Here is a 21124-nt window from a genome sequence, read left to right as displayed (position 1 = left end):
ACTGCTACACACTTTCTTTTCACCAATTACGCCTAACTCTTCAACACTTAGTTTATTTTCTTCCAATTCTACTTAGTGTTATAACGCAGCGGAAATAAACATTCATTACTGAGTTTATTTCCTTCCAATTATACTTAGTGTTATAACGCAGCGGAAGTAAACACTCATACATTCATCATTATCATCATTATCATCATATTATCATATATGCACAGCGGAAATATACATTTCTTCAATGGGAGGGGCAACTCCCCAATATAGAGTCTGCATGTATTAGTAATAATTAATAACAGTTCAATATTTTACAAGTATACAATATACAAATCTGCTGCTAAGTTGTGCAACCACGTTTGCACACTTAGGCAATTATTCACCTTGCCTGGAAACCTCAAATTTCCCTTTGGCAAAGTCCCACAAGTCACCTCCTGCAACTTGCCTCAACCTGCACTTCGGTCACCCATTGTGTCGGGTCACCCACTGGGTCGGGTTGCCCATTTGTTGTGTCCGCACACCCGCCCACACCTTGCAACCTCCGCTGGGTCAAGTTGCCCACTAGTTTGTGTCTATGTGCCCAACCTGCGCTTGCGCCTGCCCGTCGGGTCCTGTGCGCCCACCTTCCCGTGTCAACGCGCCCACTTGCATTCACCTGCCGGGTTTGTGCGCCCGCCTGTTCGGGTCTGTGCGCCCACCTGTGCTGCGTCCGCCTGCCGAATTTTGTGCGCCCGCCTATCCGTGTCAAAGCACCCACCTGCGGTTCTTTAGATTTTCGGCTGCAGCTGTTTCGGTCCTCGACTGTTATGAATATAATTCATAACAAGTAAATAAATAAAATAAATGTAAATATTAAACAATCAAATATTCACTGGGTTAAATAGTCATTAAGTTAAATGAAAAGGGATGTCTAAAAGCAAGGTCCTCATTGTAACATTCGTCGCTTGTACATTTATATATATTAATAAATTATTATTTTAAATACCTCGTGTATTTTTACTTTAAAGTCTACAAGCTATCAGTGTTTATGCTTCAATGGTATCAGAGCCATGGCACACAATATAATAATGCAGGTCTTTGAACGTTGTTTGCCGCACAATGTGCCATTACGTTCACGTCCTAAATGCGTTGAACAATTTAGTAAAATTCAAGAAGCATTTTAGTGTTTAGAAAAATCATTTGCAGAAGTTAAAGAATGTCCAAAGGAAATCGATAATAAGGAAAATGATCTAGATGAGGATTCAAATAAAGTTGATCTTGATGTGAATGAGGATGATCTAGATCAAGATAATGATTCCAATGAAGCTGATATAGATCAAGAAGATTATAATGTTGAAAATCCAGATGAAGTTGATCTTGATGTGGATGAGAATGATATAAATCAGGATGATGATCCAGATGCAAATGATGTTGATAAAGATTATATAGATCAAGATGATGATTCTGATAAAGTTGTTCTTGATATGGATGAAAATGATATAGATCAAGATAAAGATCCACATGAAGATAATCTCAACAACGGTTGTGATGAGAAGGATAGTCAAAGTAGTTATATGAAAACTAAAGAAAAAGACCACTCAAAATCTGAATCCAATTGGGAATATGAAAAAAAAGAAGAGGGTAATACTTTTGATGAAGAATCACTACATTCTGCAGAAGATCAGAAAGAGGTTATGTCAATTTCAGATTATGATAAGAATGAAGATGATCTTCAAGATTATAATGGTAAAGATAACTGTAATGATGCTTTTCAGCAGCAACCAGCAAGGTCGCCTTTAGTAAGAAGGTCAATGTTTCCAATTTCACAAAAAAGACCTCTACAAGCCATGAATTTTAAAAGTGCAATTAAAAAGTTTCTCCCTCCAAGAAGTTCATGTCAACCATTAAATTGGATGAAGATTTGTAATTCTGATCTTTCATTACCTCAAGACCTTGGTTACAGGGGTTACACCTTCATGGCAAATATAACAAATGGTTCAGCTACACTAAGTGATCAACAACCACAGTTTCCAAACATTAAGGGTTTTTTAGTAGGTGTAAGGCCAACACTCCTAAGTACCTATGATGTAGAGTATGAAAGAAATCCATTTGAGGGTTTAATTGGGATGATAATGAAAACTGGAGATGAGAAGTCTAAAAGTTCTGTCTTAGGTGGAGATTGTCATGAGTACAGTGACGACTGTGACAGTGATGAGGATAGTGATGTGGGTAGCATTAATCTTGATCATGTAACGAGTGATGTGGACAACGACGTGGAAGATGAAAGCAGCAGCTTCATGACAAGGGGATGTGCAATTATTGGTCCCACATGCTCTCTAGAGGATGCTAATCATGACAAGGACATTGAAAGTATCTTCTTGAATGAGATCCAGAGTTTGAGCCGGGATTCCTTGCATGAAGAGTTTCAACAATATTTAGATCTAGTACCACAATTTCGTGCTAGAATACAATATAGAGTATGTATAGTTTTGATCCATCCTCTTTTTGTGCTAGGAGGTCAAAGTGAATCTGCTTTTCGGAATATCTACGATAAAATATTTGGAAAGGATATTCTATTCGCTGGGTTTAGGTCAGTCACTGAACTCTGCCAAGCAATGCCACATGTTGTAAGTAGAAAAGGAAATTTGATGTCTGCACCATGTTCAAATTTTGGTGATAAGGAAAGCAGAAGACTTTGGATGCTTTTGAGTAACAGGGATGTTGTTGGTGACATGACCCAGAATGTTGGGTCTCCACTGCCATGACCTGAAGCAGACATCATATTGAAGATGAAAATGGACAAGAACGAAGCATGTGTTGAGCAGGTGGAGAAATGTTTGCCCGCCAGTTTGGAAGTGGAAATCTTGAAATGGTTGCCTCTTGAAGATGTATGCAGATTTCAGTTTGTGTGTCAGGAATGGAACGCCCTATTCTCTTCAACAAAATTTATAACTAGAAAGTTGACTGAAGCCCCTCCCAACAGGAAACCATGTTTGCTTATAGCTAGTGCCATAGATCCTTGCCTACGTTACTGCTTCTTTACGCAGACATGGAAGAGTTGTATGTCTCTTTCCTTCATAAACGTCGCAGATAATCCTGGTGTGAAAGAAACTGCCGCAGGGATCGTCAGTGATATCGTCAAAGGAGCTTCCGGTGGAGACCCTGATCTCAGCTACCAATTCACCGCTCACCACGCGGACAGTCGAAGGCACAACGGTGCATGGCCATGTTGCGAAGCGACGACAAGTGTTCTCGCTATCTCTGCTGCATGGTCTGTCGAGCCCGTCAGCGTCAACTGTGCTGCAGAAAAAAACCCACACCGGACAGACCCTTGACCTGTGCATGCAGCGTAAATTGTGGTGGGCGGATTAGTTGAAAAGTCGTGCCTTTTAATTTCGGTCACCATCGATTAATCCCGTGACATTTCGATACACCGATTGGTCATGTATAATTGGGTTTTCGTTGAGCGTTGGTTAAGTGCCACCAGGTTGGTGATATGTGTGTCTGCAGTTAGAGGGTTAGATGCATATGCATGGTCCGTTAAATTGATGGGCTCAGTTAATTTGTTGGGCTCGACGTCAGGTTGAAATAAGACCAAGTTCTATATAATAAATCAAATTAAATTCATATAATTTAATTAATTAAAATTATATAATTAAATTATTTAATTAAAAAAATATTATTAAAAAAAATATTTATTATAAAAAAATATATAAAATATATATATATATATATTTAAAAAAATAATATATATATATATATATATATATATATATATATATATATTATTAAAAAAATAATAATAATAATAATAAAATAAAAATAAAAATTAATTGATAAACCGAGATTCAGACAGTGTCCAGCAAATTACATATGCTAAGATGACAAACACAAAGATGAAGAAATTGTTAGCAATACAACTTTGAGGACATAGCCTTTGAGGGAAGGGGCTATGTTATGAATATAATTCATAACAAGTAAATAAATAAAATAAATGTAAATATTAAACAATCAAATATTGATTAGGTTAAATAGTCATTAAGTTAAGTGAAAAGGCATTTCTTTGTCTAAAAGACATGCCTAATTATGAAAAGTCACCTGCTGAGGTATAAAAGCAGGGTCCTCATTATAACATTCATCACTTGTACATTTATATATATTAATAAATTATTATTTTAAATACCTCGTGTATTTTTACTTTAAAGTCTACAAGCTATCAATTTTTATGCTTCATCGACCCTGCCCTTGCCCGCCTACTGCCTTCGCCCTTTCCTTTATCCTCTTGCTTGTTCGCTGAACGCCTTCCTTGGAAGCTCACATGCTTGAGTTGGATTGATTGCTCTTCCTCAAGTCTCCCACTCTTATATATATGGGCGCCCACATGTGTGAGGGGCTCAGCCCTCCTCCAAGCTAACCTCTCCTTCACCATGTCGCTCCACTTTATCATGTTGGCCCAACCATCATGTCGACCTCCTATAAACTCTCCATGGCTGCCCATCTGCCCAACACTTAGCCGAATTTGCCTTTGCGGTTTTTCGCCCCTCATGTTGATTCGCCCACTGCGTTGACACGCTGTGGAGGCGCACGCCCAACTGGTCACCCAATGTGGGTCACCCGGCGCGTTTGCCTGAGTTGACCGTTTGTCGCATTTAATCGATGTCGTCCACCGTCGAATAAAAATAAGCTTGCCTTCACACAACTCATCACATATAACCGAGTCTGCACAACTTGTCGCATAAAAACGAGTCTGCACAACTCATCACATAAAACCGAGTTTGATTTAGGATGAGTCAAGTTTTGATTGAAGTTGAAGAAGTTCGATAGGGGCCAGTGAAGGGTCGAAGTTGAACAACAAAGAAGTGCATGGTCTTTACAAGATCACAAGCAAAGCTGATGGTTGATCAAGCGGAAGAACCTCAAGTTATGATAGGTGAATCTAGCAGGGATGTTGGGACAATTTTCATGGATAAGGTATTGGACAAGATGGAGGAATGTGCTTCGAGGGTGGCTTCACTAGAGGCCAAGAATGTTGAATTTCAAGAGAAGTTCATGAAATTGAAGGAAGAGCATGAAGACCTCAAAATCTGATACAAGTATACAGAATGGTTGTATACGCAAACAGAGAAAGAAGTCAAGGACATAGGAGCTACAAAAGACCAAGGTTTGGAGGAAATCATGAAGTTGCAGAAAACACTTGACAATGCTCGAAATGAGATAGTTGTTTTGAAGAAAGCAGTTGGGCAAGGACCTATCGAAGGAGTTGCCCATGTGAAAGTCAAGGAACCTGAATCTTATGATGGGATGAGGAGTGTTAAAGCTCTTGGCAATTTCTTATGGGATATGGAGCAATACTTGGAGCACTTGGACTTACCTGATGATGAAGCTAAAGTCAAAGTAGTTGCTCAATTCTTGACGAAGGATGCTAAGATGTGGTGGAGAAAGAAGATGGATTAGATTGCCAGTGGTGATGCTGATGAGATCTCTACTTGGGGCGATATAAAGAAGACTTTACAAACTCATTTTAGCCCACAAGATGAGACTTGGGGTGCAAGGACGAAGATTAAGTACATGGAGGAAACATGAAGTCTACAGGCGTATCAATGGGAATTCTCGAGTGCGATCTTGGAACTACTTGATATGGTAGAAAAGGAAAAGGTGTTCAATTTCATTATAGGATTGAAACCTTGGGCACGCAATGAGGTGAAGAGGCAGAAGATCAAGACACTAGAAGAAGCATTTGCTGCAGTTGATCGCTTGGTAGAACATTATGACGAAGGGACCGAAGAGAGAAAGAAGAAGTCTGATAAACCAAAGGAGAAGTCTACAAAGGAAGAGCCTTCGAGATTGAATGACAAGTCGAAGACGAAGAAGCCTCTGAAGTGTTGGATATGTGAAGAACCCCACACGGTGAAGAATTGTCCTTCAAGACCGAAAGTGGCGACAGTAGCACAGGCCGATGCGAAGAAGAAGAAAGAAGAACCATCCGTTGGAGTGATGCAAATTCTAGGAGTTGTAGTGGCTACAGAAGCAGTCTCACGACGGGATCCTGAAAAGAATAAGCTGGAGTATACCCGACTCGATGGGTGACCCGACCTGGTGGGCAACTCGACACGCTTGGTGACCGAAGTGCACGTTGAGGCAAGTTGCAGGAGGTGACTTGTGGGACTTTGCCAAAGGGAAATTTGAGGTTTCCAAGCAAGGTGAATAATTTCCTAAGTGTGCAGATGTGGTTGCACGACTTAGCTGCAAATTTGTATATTGTATACTTGTAAAATATTGAACTATTATTACTAATACAGGCAAACTCTATATTGGGGAGTTGCCCCTCCCATAGAATAAATGTGTATTTCTGCTGTGCATATATGATGATATGATGATAATGATGAATGTATGAATGTTTATTTCTGCTGCGTTATAACACTAAGTAGAATTGGAAGAAAATAAACTAAGTGTTGAAGAGTTAGGCGTATTCCGTACTCACAAGTATTGGTGAAAAGAAAGTGTGTAGCGCTGCCGCACTTGCCTATGTGCGGTTGAAAGACTACCGCCAGGATAGGGGCGTGAGACTGGGGGACGCATTCCCATGGAACACTGCAATAAATAAAGCCCTATCCAAACATGAATAAATACATCCAATGACAATTGAACGCGTCTCACTACAAAATCCAATGCAGAACATCATAATAATGTGTGCTATCAGTTATGATATTAAAACTGGTTCTCTACAGAAGACTTCATAACATGATCTACAAGAGTTAAAAGCTAAAAGACAAATAAAGTCCTTATTAAACTTTAGTTGAATCTAATGCTTGAAGTGCACAAAAGCAAACTATTTGAAAATCCAAACATCATGATTTCCTGTACCGCCGCACTCCTCTTCCTAAACCCAAGGCATTGTAAATGTGGTTTAGGACCATATTCAGTGATATGACTAGAATTTGAGGTGAGATTCTTGATGTTGTACTTATCATATAGACATTATCGATTTTTATTATTTGGAAATTCTATATAAAAAACCTTTGTTGATTAGGAAGAATAGTTGGTCGTCTCCAGCAGTAACTGAGGTTTAGGAGTTTCAAGACAAAAGATTACAATAGTTTCATCATCTTCTGCTAGCTTGGCCTTAGAGATCAATGTTCTATTAATTCAAATGCCCAAAACGTAGATATAGCCGACAGACAAGTTATCTGTAAATTCCATGGTTATAATGTATGCATACAAAATAATAGAAAAGTAAGCAGAGATGTTATTGAACATTATCAGATCTGATATAATTTGTAACATCTGATTTAGTTATCTTGCTTTTTAATGTCGAGTGACAAGCATTTAAAAAAAAATATGAAACAAGAATTTAAGGGGATTCTATAAAGCTGTTTCTATATCAAGTTATATACAGATCAAAATAGTTATTTTTTTTCTTGTGAGGTTGAGGATCACGTAGATCTTTCCATAAAGTGAAATGTTTAATTTATTGTTAAAATGAAGATAGAAGAGATTACCATCCTGAAACCGTGGTCAAATCTCTTTCTGGCATAAAATGTTGTAATGTATTTATAACCTGTAAACATGTGCATCAGAATTTACAGACTGAGTTTTGAAGAAAGACCCAAAGCTTTTCTATGTGGTAGCCGCCTTCATTACAGATCAAAAAGCATGACAAGAAGCTCAACCCTTAAACCATAACAACATCTTTCAAAATGTATCTATTGTCCTCCATCTTTACTTTGCTTACATTTTATTATTTGGTCTTTCCTGTTGTTGTATTGGCTGGAGGATGAGTCTTCAATTATTGATTTCATTATGTTAAAGTTGTTTTTTATCCAAGCCCATCATTGCTGATTTTAGGCTTCTGTTTTCTTATAGTTTTCAAGGTACTGTCCATCTCTAATTAGGTTGTTAATGCACATTATGCAATAAGCATCCAAGGCTGCATCCCCAAGTTTTTATGTACATCCATTGTTGAATCCACAATTGTAACATACACGACACATTCTATACACTGACGATATAGGGTACTTCTAGTAACCACCAAAATTTGAACCAATTCACTAAGAAACTGAACTAGCTATTGTGTTATTAACTAATTCCTATTAGCAGGCATGACACTATACATTTATGCGACCTAATATGTAGTCATTCCATTATTCATGAAACCATAATTCATAAATGTAAGCTAACACAGCAGTCAGATGAACAAGCTAGAAATTAATTTAACCATGACATAACCATAACAATTCAATATTAAATTTATCATAACTGACAAATACAATTCAAAACACTTCTGTCTGAAATTGTTCACGAACTGGCTACAAATGATGGATGTTCCACCCAACTATAGGTTATTAATTCAACCATTTCTTTTTGCAACAGAGACCACCCTCAAGCTGAGGCTATGAAGCTACAAGGAACACACTCTTCCTGTGGCTGGCTTTAATTTCTCTTCTCATGGCTGAATTCATAGGCTAACAATCACCTAGAGCAATTCCTAATCCATATCCATCTTCCCCATTAGCCTGCACAACCCAATAAATGGGTGTTAGAAAATCAGAAAGGCAGAAATATTTTCTTTATGTTGATAATTACTTGTGATAATATTATATTTTCTTATGTTCTTTTATTTTTAGCTGATCAAGCAATTACCAAAACAATAACACAAAGATCACAGACACCAGATGTAGATGGACAGCCAAGGGAAAAACCTCTATCCTATACAATTACAGCCAATGATAAAAGCAAGACCAAAGTATTATAATCAGATTTCTAATTGAGAGGTCGAACAACAAACACCAGAGTTAAAAATGGAATCAATTGAAGAGAAACCATTCATTTCGGTAGAGACACCATCGGTTTCTGGAGAAACTCGTTTCATGGACTGAGAAACGAAAACGCTCGTACGAAACAACGTTTCTCGTGCCGTTCCATTTTTTACACATTTTTTTTTGGAAACACGGGCTCCCGTTTCATTTCTGGTAACTAGGCCAACCACTGCGCAACTCTAATGCTGCATCTGTGTTGCTATTGACACTATTGTACAATCTGTATTGCTGCCAACTCTGCATCTGTAGTGCAAGTCCCTCTCAACTGTTGTTGCTACTACTGCAACTGAGAAGCATCCAAAATACTAAATCATTTGTGTCTCTGTGCTACAATTGTCTCCTCAGCATCTGACTGCTACTATCCTCTACATTATCTACTGAGATATCTATAGTGTTTATCGACTCTGCTACTGAGCCTCCTGCTCTGCTGTCAACACTACTCTGTGCTCCTTAGCATATGACTGCAATTAGTCTGCAACTGTCACTCTAGAACTGTCTGCACCAACTGACACTAATCCTCTTACTGCTGAATACTGTGGGTCGTTGTAGCAAGGTACTGATCCATGAGGAAACACCATTTGATGCTTGCCTGAAGGGATCCAACCCAAATCTGCGCAACTCTAGAACTATAGCTCCATATTGCGCCACCTCTCTCTTTGAGGTATTGCTACATACATGGCAAACTCTGATCTACTCATACTGTTGTTGATGCTTCTTCATTGTTGCTGCAACTACTGCAATAATGAGTCTGATCTTCCTAGATCCAGAAGTACTAGCTTCCATAGGGTTGCTCCCTCTGAAGCTAGACTCCCTCTAAGTCTCGATCACCCTAAAAGAAATCTCTCTACTCCCTCTTGGCAACTTGCACTGCCCTCCTGTATTGAAAACTGGACTGCATAGCTCTGCGATGGAAATATCTACTGGTTGGAACTGCACCTACATCTTATAATTGGGCAATTCGCACTGCCTGTGTCACTACAACTAGTCTGCAACTATCTCTCGAGCACTAATTGCAACTAGCTATGCAATAGTCATCTAAATAATTGACTGAACCTGCTGACACTAAACTTGCTACTATGATACTATGGCCCCCTTTAGCGAGGGTGATGGTCTTGCTGTAACAAATATGGATCTCATAATTGATCTTCTTGTTACGATTGTGTTGAACTCTGCCCAACTAGCACACTAGAGTCACATACTCCTCCTCCTCCTGGATCTCGTGCCCCACTATCTCCTTTCAATCCTAGTCCCTGGTTGGGACCCTTCATCACTTTGCAACTCGCACTAGACAACTCGCGCTTCCTCTGGCAACTAGAAGTCGATCTGCTACCTAGATCTGCATTTTGGCTAACTCACACGTCCTCTGGCAATCTTGTACAATCATCTCTGAAAAGCTGCAAAATCTGCTAAACTCAAAAACTACGAAAATAAACAAGAATATCCTCCTCTCTTGCATGGCTACCTGCTTTGCAATTCTCACTTGCTTCTGGAAATGCGTAGTCCTGCTAGTTGGTTCTGCCTCTACAACTGGAAATTGTGAATTTCCTAGAACAGGAAACTCTCTAAGAAAAAATCCCTCTATGTGTGCACTTTCTCTTCCACCCGGTGCTAATTCTACTCTAGCAAACTACTGCAAAACCTTTTTGTGCCCAGACAAGAAAATTTGCTTAGCGAAAATACTCAACTGCTGCTCCATTTGCCTGTTGGAATCACTATTATGGACAAATCAAATTTTCCTGCAACTGCAACAGGAAAATCGAACCCTTGCCCAACAATTCACACTACCTGGCTAGGGACTGCATAGCCCCAGAAAATTCGTTCTGTTGCTCCCTCGGAACAACGAATTTTCCGTTCTCTGCCTTTGAGCTTCTCGTCGGTCAAATATTCTCTAATACCATCTGAAATTTTTAACTATTGCAGCAACTGGAAATTATTCTTCTAACTATAAATTAATTTTGCAGTTTATTTGTTACAACAAACAACAAATATTTTACAATTGCAATTGTCACAAAAATAAATACCACGGAAGATAAACTGGAAACTAAGAAAATACTAGCACACAAAAATATAGTGTCGTTGTTTTTGGACAGAAGTCCCTGGAAAAAACCCAATGTGGGAAAACCTGTTGCGGCCATTGAGGGTTTTTATTATTAAGCAGTAGTCAGAAAATTTAGAGTACAATTGGATGCCAAAAACTGGCACTCCTACAGAAAAAATGCTGCCAAAAATTTTGTGAGGAATTTTCCTCATCCCCAATAGCAATCTTGGCTCAATCAAGCCAATCGAACTGGCTCTCCAACTGCCTCTGCGAAGGCCTAAAATTTGTTGGCTCGGAGTTGCCTCGAATCAGCTACTAACTGACTGCTACTAGTTTGGAAGCCTCTGGCTTGGCCCTCTGGAATTTCTTTCGACCACTAGCACCTGAAACAACCCTTCCTCCAGCTGAATCAAATTTCCCTCTAGAGGCTACGGCATCCCTTGCGCAATCTCTTTGTGGCTATCTCTGCCTCTTTGCAAGCTACTATCCGGAATTGGAAGACTTCCTTCGGACTCACTATCTCTGCCCCTCTTTGTCTTTGCGTCCCCTCTCTGGCTTGAACTCTTCCAGCAAAATGTTGCTCTCTATAAAATCGAACTGCCCAAGGAAACTTGCTCTCCAAGTGTATTCCTCCATCTACCCATCGATCTCTTCTTATAATCTCCAGTTGGGACTCCAACGACCAAGATTAAAACTTAATCAATGGCTGAGATCATTTCCTAGTCGATCTGTGTGAGTTTCTAGAGAAATCTCACCTTCCTCAATTAATTGTTGTTAATTAATCATTTTCCCTAAGTTAGACTTAGGAAAAATTTAATTATTGATTAATTAACTTAATTAAGGCATTTCTAGGTGGATTTTCCTAGATTTCTTTTCTAGGTTTTGGACTCCTAGTGTTTCTTAGCCTCTTTGACAACTGTCGTGACTATGTAATATTCCTAACCCAGAATATTCCTCAAACCCCAACAAAAACTCCAACCAAATATGTGTGTAGTGGCCAATCTAGGGTGCTAGATTAGACTAGATTTATTATCAACCAGGGTAAGTAAACTTCGAGGCATGTGTCTAAAGTCTATAGACATAAAGGATTCCTAACTAAGTGTTTATTGTGATAGGCTACAATACTCCTTTACAGAAAGTTAAGATATGTTTCCTCTCACCTTAACACTCAGATCACCTAACTTATCTAACTGTCCTAAGGATACAACGTATTGCTAGACTAAGATTTTAATCCTCTTACAAGGATGTTATGCACAAAAGCTCTGTCTAGTTAACACTTAAGCATTCATGAAAAATCAAAAGCACACTAAAGTTTAAATGCATGAAAACAGAGTCTATGGAGATGCTTTAAAATATAATGATGGATCAAATCTCTTACAAGATATGGTTCAATGATCTAACGATAAAATCTTCAAGCTATCACCATAAATACCATTTGTGAGAATTTCTAATCAAATCGACAAAGTCATAAACATGGAAATAACACTAAACACTATGTGTTCTATTCAAATTCAAAAAACTGCTAAGGAAATGAAATTAACAGTAGACCAATCCACGCAGGGCTCGTCCACGTTTCAATGGTACACTGAAGTAAACTCAAGCAACGAGAGTATTAACGCATAAACACTGCTGGAGTAAAACCGTGACTATATTTAAGTGTTGAAGATTGCAATCACATACAAGAGTTCTGTTCTCAAACGATGCACAGAGATAATAATCGTAACTGTTCTTGAAAACAAAATAATACGCAGTCTTTATCTGTCTGTCCCTATCTGAATTGAATGTACATTCATTAAGCATATGTTTCTACTTTTACAATGGAATGATTTTTGGTCATTTCTAATCTAAACCGATTTCCAAAAAAACAAAACGAAACCGGTTTGGGAAACCATGGCTTTTACTATCTTTGTAATCAAAAGGCTGGGGTTTGACCAGCGTTGACCGCATAACCAGGAGCTTTTGATTTGTTGTAGAATCGATTTTTCACCATGCATGTACATTCCAGGTTTCGTTCTTATCCATTGCTTTGGCTTTCCTGTCATGCCACGTGTCAGATGATAAACCATTTACAGGATGTTATGACTTCCTGTAATCTTTTTATTGAAAATTCCTAATTTCTAACATAAAAATTCATAAATTAACTTTAATGCAAATTAACAACTATAATGCTATTAATTAATCAATTTCGAGGGATATAAGGGGTCTATGGAGGAAAAAGGTAGACAAATGATGGTGTTTCTAGAAGAAAAAGATGGTAATGGAATGGTACCAACATCTCCCCCAAGCTCAATGACTTAGCATGTCCTCATGCTAATCCTGATGTGCTGCCTCTATACTCTGTTCCTGCCTGTACCTCTGCTGCTTTTAACAATGCATTTATGTTCTTCTTAGCTTGGGCATCTTTCTAAATGTGGAGCTCATGTTTCAAACTCCTGTATTTCTCCTTGAGGGCTTTCTTTTGGGTATACCATTTGGTTGCCCACTTGCAAATGTCGGTTTGTTCAGCCTCGAGTTCTTTGATTTGCTCCTTCAGCTTCTCATTTTTCTGTTGAGTCTCCTTACTCTGAGTTCTCAACATTTCGTTCTCCCTCTTAATGACTTTCTCCAGCATGTTGGCCTCCATCAGTTCTTCTTTTAACTTTTCAATTTGCTTTTCCAACCTCCTTTGTTTCTTGATTGCAGGTGGTGACTCTTTTCCTTGCCTATTGTTGCTCTCAACCTCCATTTCGGCTTCTGGTCCAGGCTGTGAGTGAGCACTGCTCTCGATGTCCATCGGTGCATGTGCATTTGATTCTGGTTGATCTTCTTGTGGCTGGGTCTTTTGTGCTCTCCTGGATCTTCTTATATTTGTAGTGAAAATTTTATCTTGCTCCATTTTCTGGGCAGCCTCTTGTCTCATCTTTCTCGTCCTCACACTACTACTGGGTGGAGGGACATTGCTTGATTTGTGCACAGGGATCTCTTCATCAATGTCAAGCATAAATCCTGAGTGCTCTTGTTGTTCTTGCTCATCCTCTCCATCTTTGATTTGATTGGCAGCCAGAAATTCCTTCCATGTTTTTCCCCTCTTCTGCACTTCAAATTCAATTAGAATTTTAATTAACCGAAAATGACATAAACTTTTATCTTCATTACCCTTTTGCTTTTGGATAGTTTTTGACATCTTGGTCAAGGTCTGCAAGAGGAAATATGGTAAACTAATGGTGCACTGCCCTTTTAAATGTAACAGGAGTTTGATGTGGTATAAATAGACTATGTTGTAACGACCCTCACACGTAACAAATTTTTGAATGATATACACTATTTCGTCCCATGGATGCATCAGCCAGCTCCTAGGGACACCCTTCTTCCAGTTAACAAATGAAACCCTTGACCTGGACATGAATTGGGTCCATGATTTTTCTTTAAATTGTTTTGTTTTGAAGTATTTTTCTCCTTTTGGGCTGATCCCCAAGGATTGTGCTATGGTGTCTTCTGAGATCCTAAATGAGAAATTGCCTATCAATGCTTTCTCCCCATTAAATGTAAAAGAAAACTGTTTAGTTACTTCCTCATTGCTCCCATTAAACTTCTCCAAGAAGGGTAGCCATTGTTTTTCTCTTAAAATTGCAATACAGTCATCGTGGTACTGAGAACTATCAAATGTGTTTGGCTCTACTCTATTAGTCATTTTGACAGAGAAACTCCTACTCTAACCCTCTTCGTTTATGTGTACTAATTTAACAAGTGTATTTTCGTTTGTTACCTTTGCTTTTCGCTCCACACAACTGACCTGGTGGCGCCCTCTGTTCTTCGAGATCAGCTCCTTCAATGGCTTAAGCAGTGACCGGATGACTGTCCTTGAATTATGGCGGAGGTGGAAACTTGTGAGCCCAATTATTGTGCTTTCCTTTCGTAGCACTTGCTGTTCTCGGCCTTTGTTTTTGAAATCACAAACTTGAATTGCTAGTATGGAATGCCCTTTTTACAACTGAGAATGAAATGGAATTTTAACAACCGACTTGACCCAATTCACTATAATAATAACAGAGCGTATTCATATTTCAATGACAGAGGAGTAGTTGTACTGGGTTGTATGAGTACCATCATGAGAACGCCGTAAGCATGTATGGAGTACTGGAGTATAATAACGGATAGTTGTTTGCATGAGTCGACTTGGTCGAACGATCATGTTATAACTTAGCCAATTCAAAAACAATGAATGAAACCGTGTAACATTTGGCTTTCCAATAGTTCACCACCTGTCCCTTGTTCATTGGTACTTGGCCGAATAGGTAGATGTTGGATCGATAGTAAAGTTTGATGGCCGATAAGGAGTTAATAACAAGGCTGGGAGGGTGGTATAATAGAGGATTTAAAAATCGTAGGAGTATGGGGATAGGCTAGAGTGTTGGGAAATGATGGGAATTAGGAATATGACAAGGGTGATGGATATGTGGGTGTTTTTGAAATTGATCATAAGCAGTCATAGTCATCACATTTAACACTAAAATAATTTAAGAATTTAAATGTTAAAAATAAAAATTATAACAATACATTACACTTTTATTGGTTGATCAAGAGTTGAGTTGGCATGCATAGGTAGGACTGGTCTTTCTTGTTCAGATATGACTAATCTTTGTTGTCCATAACAGGTCCCTCTGAGATGAATTTGGATACAACAGGTCCCTCTGAGATCTGGAGAATGTTTGTGCAACTTCTTTGAAATCTGGAAAAGAACTATATGTGTGCAGTTTCCTTGATCTTTGGTGTTTGATGGAGCCTCGATGACGAGAAACCTTTGAATCTCTGTTGAAAAGTTGTTGAAGCTTTGCTGAAGTAACTTGAGATAGTAGTCTCTAACAGGTCCCTTTTATGTTTGTTGAACAGGTCCCTCTAATGTTGGTGCTGGTAACATGGTCTTCTGAACAGGTCCCACTGCATAGTGCTTAAACAGGTCCCTTTGATTAGAACAAAGACAAAAACAACTTCTTTATTGAAATACTGAAGTGTTGAAACAAACTCTTTGAGAATTTACAATGAGGAGATGAGATAAGAAAAAAACAAAAATGTTGATGCTTCTCCCCCACTAAAGCTTTGATTTGTCCTCAAGTCATTATTGAATCAATGAATCAAACAGGAAACAAAAAGAAAAGGAATTCTTACCAGCCAAAGAATTGGTTTTCAAGTAAGAATTCTGGGTTAGAGTGTGCCAGAGTCTGGTTTTCACATCTAAACCATTATTATTATTATTATTTTAATTTTTTTAAACTTTTTTTTAATTAATTTTTTTTTTTTTTTTAATTTCTAAATTGAAATGAAATGAACTAAGGTAGAGATACTACAACTGAAGGCTGCAATATCTCAACCTCCCTTTGCTGAGATACAGTTTGAAGAAAATCCTCCTTGGTGATGGGCTTATGATAGAGTTTCAACCTATGGCCATTGACAAGAAAGGGGTGACCTTCTCCATCAATAGTAATAAGCTGGACTGATCCATTCTCATAAACTTGAACTATTTCATATGGGCCCATCCAATGTGTGGTAAATTTGGCTTTATGATCTCTAAATTTAGAGTCAAAGAGTAAAGCCCAGTCTCCTTCTTTGAACTGTTTCTTTTTTATATGTGCATCATGCCACTGCTTCCTTTGTTTCTGCATGAGGAGTGTTGTCTCCTCTGCTTGTTGCCTCATTTCATCCAGCCGGTTCAACTGTTGAATTCTTTCTTGTTGTGCTTCATTAAGATCAATTCCCAAATCTGCAGCCATCTTAAAAGTATGCATTTGAAACTCAATAGGAAGCATTACCTCTTTGCCATACACCAACTGATATGGTGTAAATCCTGTAGTATTCTTCCACGTGATTCTATAAGCCCAGAGTGCATCTTTGAACTTCTCCTCCCAATTCTTTTTGTTCATTGCTACGGTCTTAGTGATAATTCCTTCCAATGTTTTATTTGTGGATTCCACCTGGCCATTAGCCTGTGGATGGTAAGGTGTACTTCTTCTGTGCTTGATTTGATATTTTTCTGTGATGTCTTTAACTAACTTTGAAGTAAACTGAGTACCTTGATCTGTTACTATCTCCCTTGGTACTCCATACCTTACAAAAATTTCTTCAAAAAGGAAGTTTACCACTGTTTGTTCAGTTGCCCGGACTAGTGCTTTGGCTTCAGCCCATTTTGTTACGTAATCAGTACATACTAGGATGTACATCTTACCATTGGAAGTTGGATTAATGGGTCCTATGAAATCTAGAACCCATTTTTCAAATGGCTCTAGGTGTACTTGAGGCTGAAGTGGCATCTCATCTGTAGCTGTTGGCCTACCCATTCTTTGACAGCTATCACAACTCTTCACGTACTTCTTGGAATCCTTAAAAATAGATGACCAGTAGTATCCAAGACTAAGAATCTTGAATGTTGTTCATTTAGCTGCAAAATGCCCACCACACGGTTCATCATGGCAAGATTTTAAAATATCAATTATTTCATCATTTCTTACACATCGTCTAATAATCATATCATAACCAATGTAAAATAAATCGCCATTAAGCCATGAGTATCGAGCACTTTGTTTGACTAGCCTCTTATTTTCCTTTGGAGTAAAGTATGGAGGTGTTCTTCCTGTGGACAAATAATTGGCAAAGTCAGCATACCAAGGATTCACTATTGAAATTGCAAATAAATTTTCATCTAGAAAATAATCTTCAACCGGAACAACCTCACCTTGATTTTGCAGTCTAGAAAGAAAATCTGCCACCTGATTCTCCTTACCTGGTCTATCTAACACTGTGATGTTAAATTCCTGTAACAATAACAACCATCTAGTAATTCTGCCACTAGTTACTGGTTTATTCTTCAAATGCTTAATGGCAGAATGGTCAGTATGTACAAAAACCTCATAACCAGTTATATAATGTCAAAATTTATTCACAGCATATATGATGGCAAGCATTTCTTTTTCTGTGACTGTGTAGTTTAATTCTGCAGGTGTTAGATTTTTGCTAATGAAATATATGGCATAGTGACAAGACTCCTCTTTTTGGCCTAATGAGGCACCTACTGCAGTATCAGATGCATCTGTAAAGATGTGAAATGGTAGGTTCCAGTTAGGTCCTTTTAAGACTGGTGTGGTTGATAACTTTTCTTTGAGTGTTTCAAATGCTTGCTGACAATTCTCATTCCAGTTGAAAGGTGTATCTTTTGCTAGAAGTTTAAACAGAGGTGAAGCTATTTTACTAAAATGTTCAATAAATCTTCTGTAATAGCTTGCATACCCAAGGAAACTTCTTACCTCTTTTTGAGTCTTCGGAATTGGCAAATTGACAATGATCTGGATTTTTGATGGATCAACTTTAATGCCTTGAAAAGAAATATAGTGGCCTAATACTATCCCCTCATTTAACATCATAAAACACTTTTCATTGCTCAGGGACAGATTAGCTTCAATACATCTCTTCAAAACTTTTTCAAGATTCTCTAATGCATGCTCAAATGAATTACCATACACTGAAAAATCATCCATGTAAACTTCAACACAATCATGAACTAAATCAGCAAAAATAACTAATACAGCTCTCTGAAATGTAGCTGGATCATTGCAAAGTCCAAATGGTAAAACATTATAAGCATAAGTGCCCCAAGGACAAGAAAAAGTGGTTTTGTCCTGGTCCTCTAAGGCTATCCTGATCTGGTTGTAGCCACTAAAACCATCAAGAAAAGAGAATGATGATTTCCCAGCTAATGTGTCTAGCACTTGGTCAATAAATGGTAGTGGGAAATAATCTTTGAGGGTTGCTTTGTTTAATTATCTGTAATCAACAAAAATCCGCCACTTACCATTTTTCTTGGGCACTACTACCAATGGGGATGCCCATTGACTGTCAGAGATAGGATAGATAAAATTGACTTTCAACAGTTTTTGTAATTCCTCTCTAACAATATCCTGAAGCATGGGATTCATTCGTCTCTGCGGTTGCCTCACTGGTTTGATATTACTATTCGTATAAATATGGTGAGTGCATGTTTCAGGGTGAATTCCGTGCATATCGGTGTAGTCCCAAGCAAATGCTTTCTGGTATTTTCTCAATAATTGAATCAATTTTTCCTCCTGAGATGAGTCTAGGTGAGTGCCAATATTCAAAGTTTTTCCTGGACTAATCTCTATGGTTTTGCTCTGTGTGTTTGTGATAGATTGGATAGGAAAAATGTCTTGAAATGTTGTTTGCAAAGATTGAATGGTGCATGTTTCCTGAAAATTTTGTGCCAAAAGTTCATCTACAGCATGATATTGGTCATTTCTCAATTCTTCGGAAACATCAGGTTGAGAAAGGAACAATTCTACCAAATCATCATTATTATGTTCTTGAAAATCATAGATTTGATTAATGCTGAAAACAGATTGAACTTCTTCCTTGTCATTGTATTTATCGTCAAGCCATAAATTGTGTGCTACTGTTGGTGATTGTGCTGATGGGTAAAGATTGAGTTGTTTTCTTTCAGTTCCTCGTGAAATAATCATATTACCCGATCGACATCCTATGAATGCATCAGCAGTTGCTAACCATGGTCTACCAAGGATGATATGGTGTCCTCCTAAATTGGATTTTGGCTGAAGAACTAAAAAGTCCACTGGATACTCCCAAGAGTCCAGTGAAACAATTATGTCCTCCAAAATCCCTTCAGGAATCACTTTAGACCTATCAGCGAGTTTTAGAACAATTGTTGTGTGCTGCAAATTTGTGAGTTGGAGTGTTTTCATGGTTTCAAGAGTCATCACATTTATTGCGGCCCCAAGATCAATTAAGGTGTTTGGAATATGTATGTTGTTAATGATTGTAGTGACTTTGGGAATACCAGGATCAACATACTTTTCCGTTGAGATGGTGTTTGTCATAAGGCCAGCTAAATGTCCGATAACATGAATGGTTTGTGGATCAACTCTTTTCTTAGTAGGCTTCTTAAGGCACAGTTCTTTGATGGCTTTAGTATATATGCGAATGTCTTTTATGGCTTGTAGTAGTGGAATTTTTATATAGACATTCTTTAGCTCATCTAAAACATCAAACTATGGTATAGACATGGGAAGTTTTGTTTGGACCAATCGGTCTGGAAAAGGTGGTGGATGCAACGGCTGCATTTGTTTATTTTTGATGTCATCATTTTGTTTCCTTTGAATTGGAGTTTCATTTTCATTTTCTTCGTTTTCTTCTTGTTTATCAGTTGTTGGGGATTCTTTGTGAAGTATCTTACTAGACCTCAAATTGATATTTTGCAAGGGTAATGTGGGATATGAGGTTCCCTCATCTACATTGTAGGCTGGTCTCTCTGCGCTGTTATTTGGATTTGGTACAGGTTGAGCAGGGATTTGAGTAGGTCTAGGAGGTTGTTGGTTAGATGGAAGTTGTAATTGTGGTGGATTTATTGGTGGAGGAGCAGGTAATGCTTGTTGAGTGGGTTGAGGTTGATGTGGGTAAACAACTTGCTGCTGAGGATATCGCTGATATGGTTGAGGATATGGCGAATATGGCTGATGATATTGTTGATATGGCTGCGAATATGGTTGGTATGGTTGAGGATATGATTGATATTGCTGAGAGTATTGCTTAGATGGTCTCCATTGTTGTTGTGGGTAATTTTGGTGCTGCCATGGCATGGGTACATTCCACGAATTCTGAGCATACATTTGATCATGTACAGGAAATTGCAAATTCTGGTTTGGGAACATACCTTGAGGTGCTGGTTTTGGCTGCCATGGTCCCTTTGCGCCCATGTAATACACATTTTCCATATCTGTGTTAGTTGCCACATTACAATTCTGCAAAACCTTGACTTTAGAGCAATGAAATATATCATGATTTTCAGTACAAAAGGCACAAACTTGAATGTTTTCTAATGGGCAGACTTTTAAGGCATGTTTCTTCTGGCATTTTGGACAAAAGATAGCCATCATTTGATCTTCTTCTTCTTGTCTTTTCTTAGCTTTGAGAGTGTCAATTTGAGTTCCTAAGGTACTCAATAGATCTGTTTTGAATTCCTCTAACAGGTTTCCTATTTCAGCTCTGGTGACACTTGCTGAAGCAGATTTTGTGGCTTTGGATGATATGGTTCTTTTTCCAATTTTGGCTTTGCTCCTACAATACTTTTCACATAACTCAGCAATTTCTTCAAAAGGTAAAGTGGAAATATCACCTTTGCCCATCAAATTAAGATCATCTAAGTATTCCTCTCGAATGCCCTTCAAAAATATTGTTCGAATCAGATCAAGAGGCATGGTTCTGTGTTTTGATTTTCGTAAATTGTAAACAAACCGCTCTAAGT

General features: G+C 38.3%; 1 long non-coding RNA gene across 1 annotated transcript in view; it reads right to left on the bottom strand.

Annotated features, from left to right (window-relative positions):
• Positions 1 to 8160: 8160 nt before the first annotated feature.
• The window catches only part of LOC149241410 (uncharacterized), a 196648-nt gene continuing 183684 nt past the window's right edge, over positions 8161 to 21124 (bottom strand). The window contains exon 3 of the long non-coding RNA XR_016246576.1: positions 8161 to 8483. This is a non-coding gene — a long non-coding RNA (uncharacterized LOC149241410). The remainder of the gene's footprint in view (positions 8484 to 21124) is intronic.

Source organism: Pinus tabuliformis, chromosome 8 (genome assembly GCF_031772625.1).
Source record: "Pinus tabuliformis cultivar Carrire ecotype Pingquan chromosome 8, CPIR1, whole genome shotgun sequence".
Taxonomy (NCBI): domain Eukaryota; kingdom Viridiplantae; phylum Streptophyta; class Pinopsida; order Pinales; family Pinaceae; genus Pinus; species Pinus tabuliformis.
The sequence above is the reverse complement of the archived record's forward strand: the minus strand, read 5'-3'. Positions and strand labels throughout refer to the sequence as shown.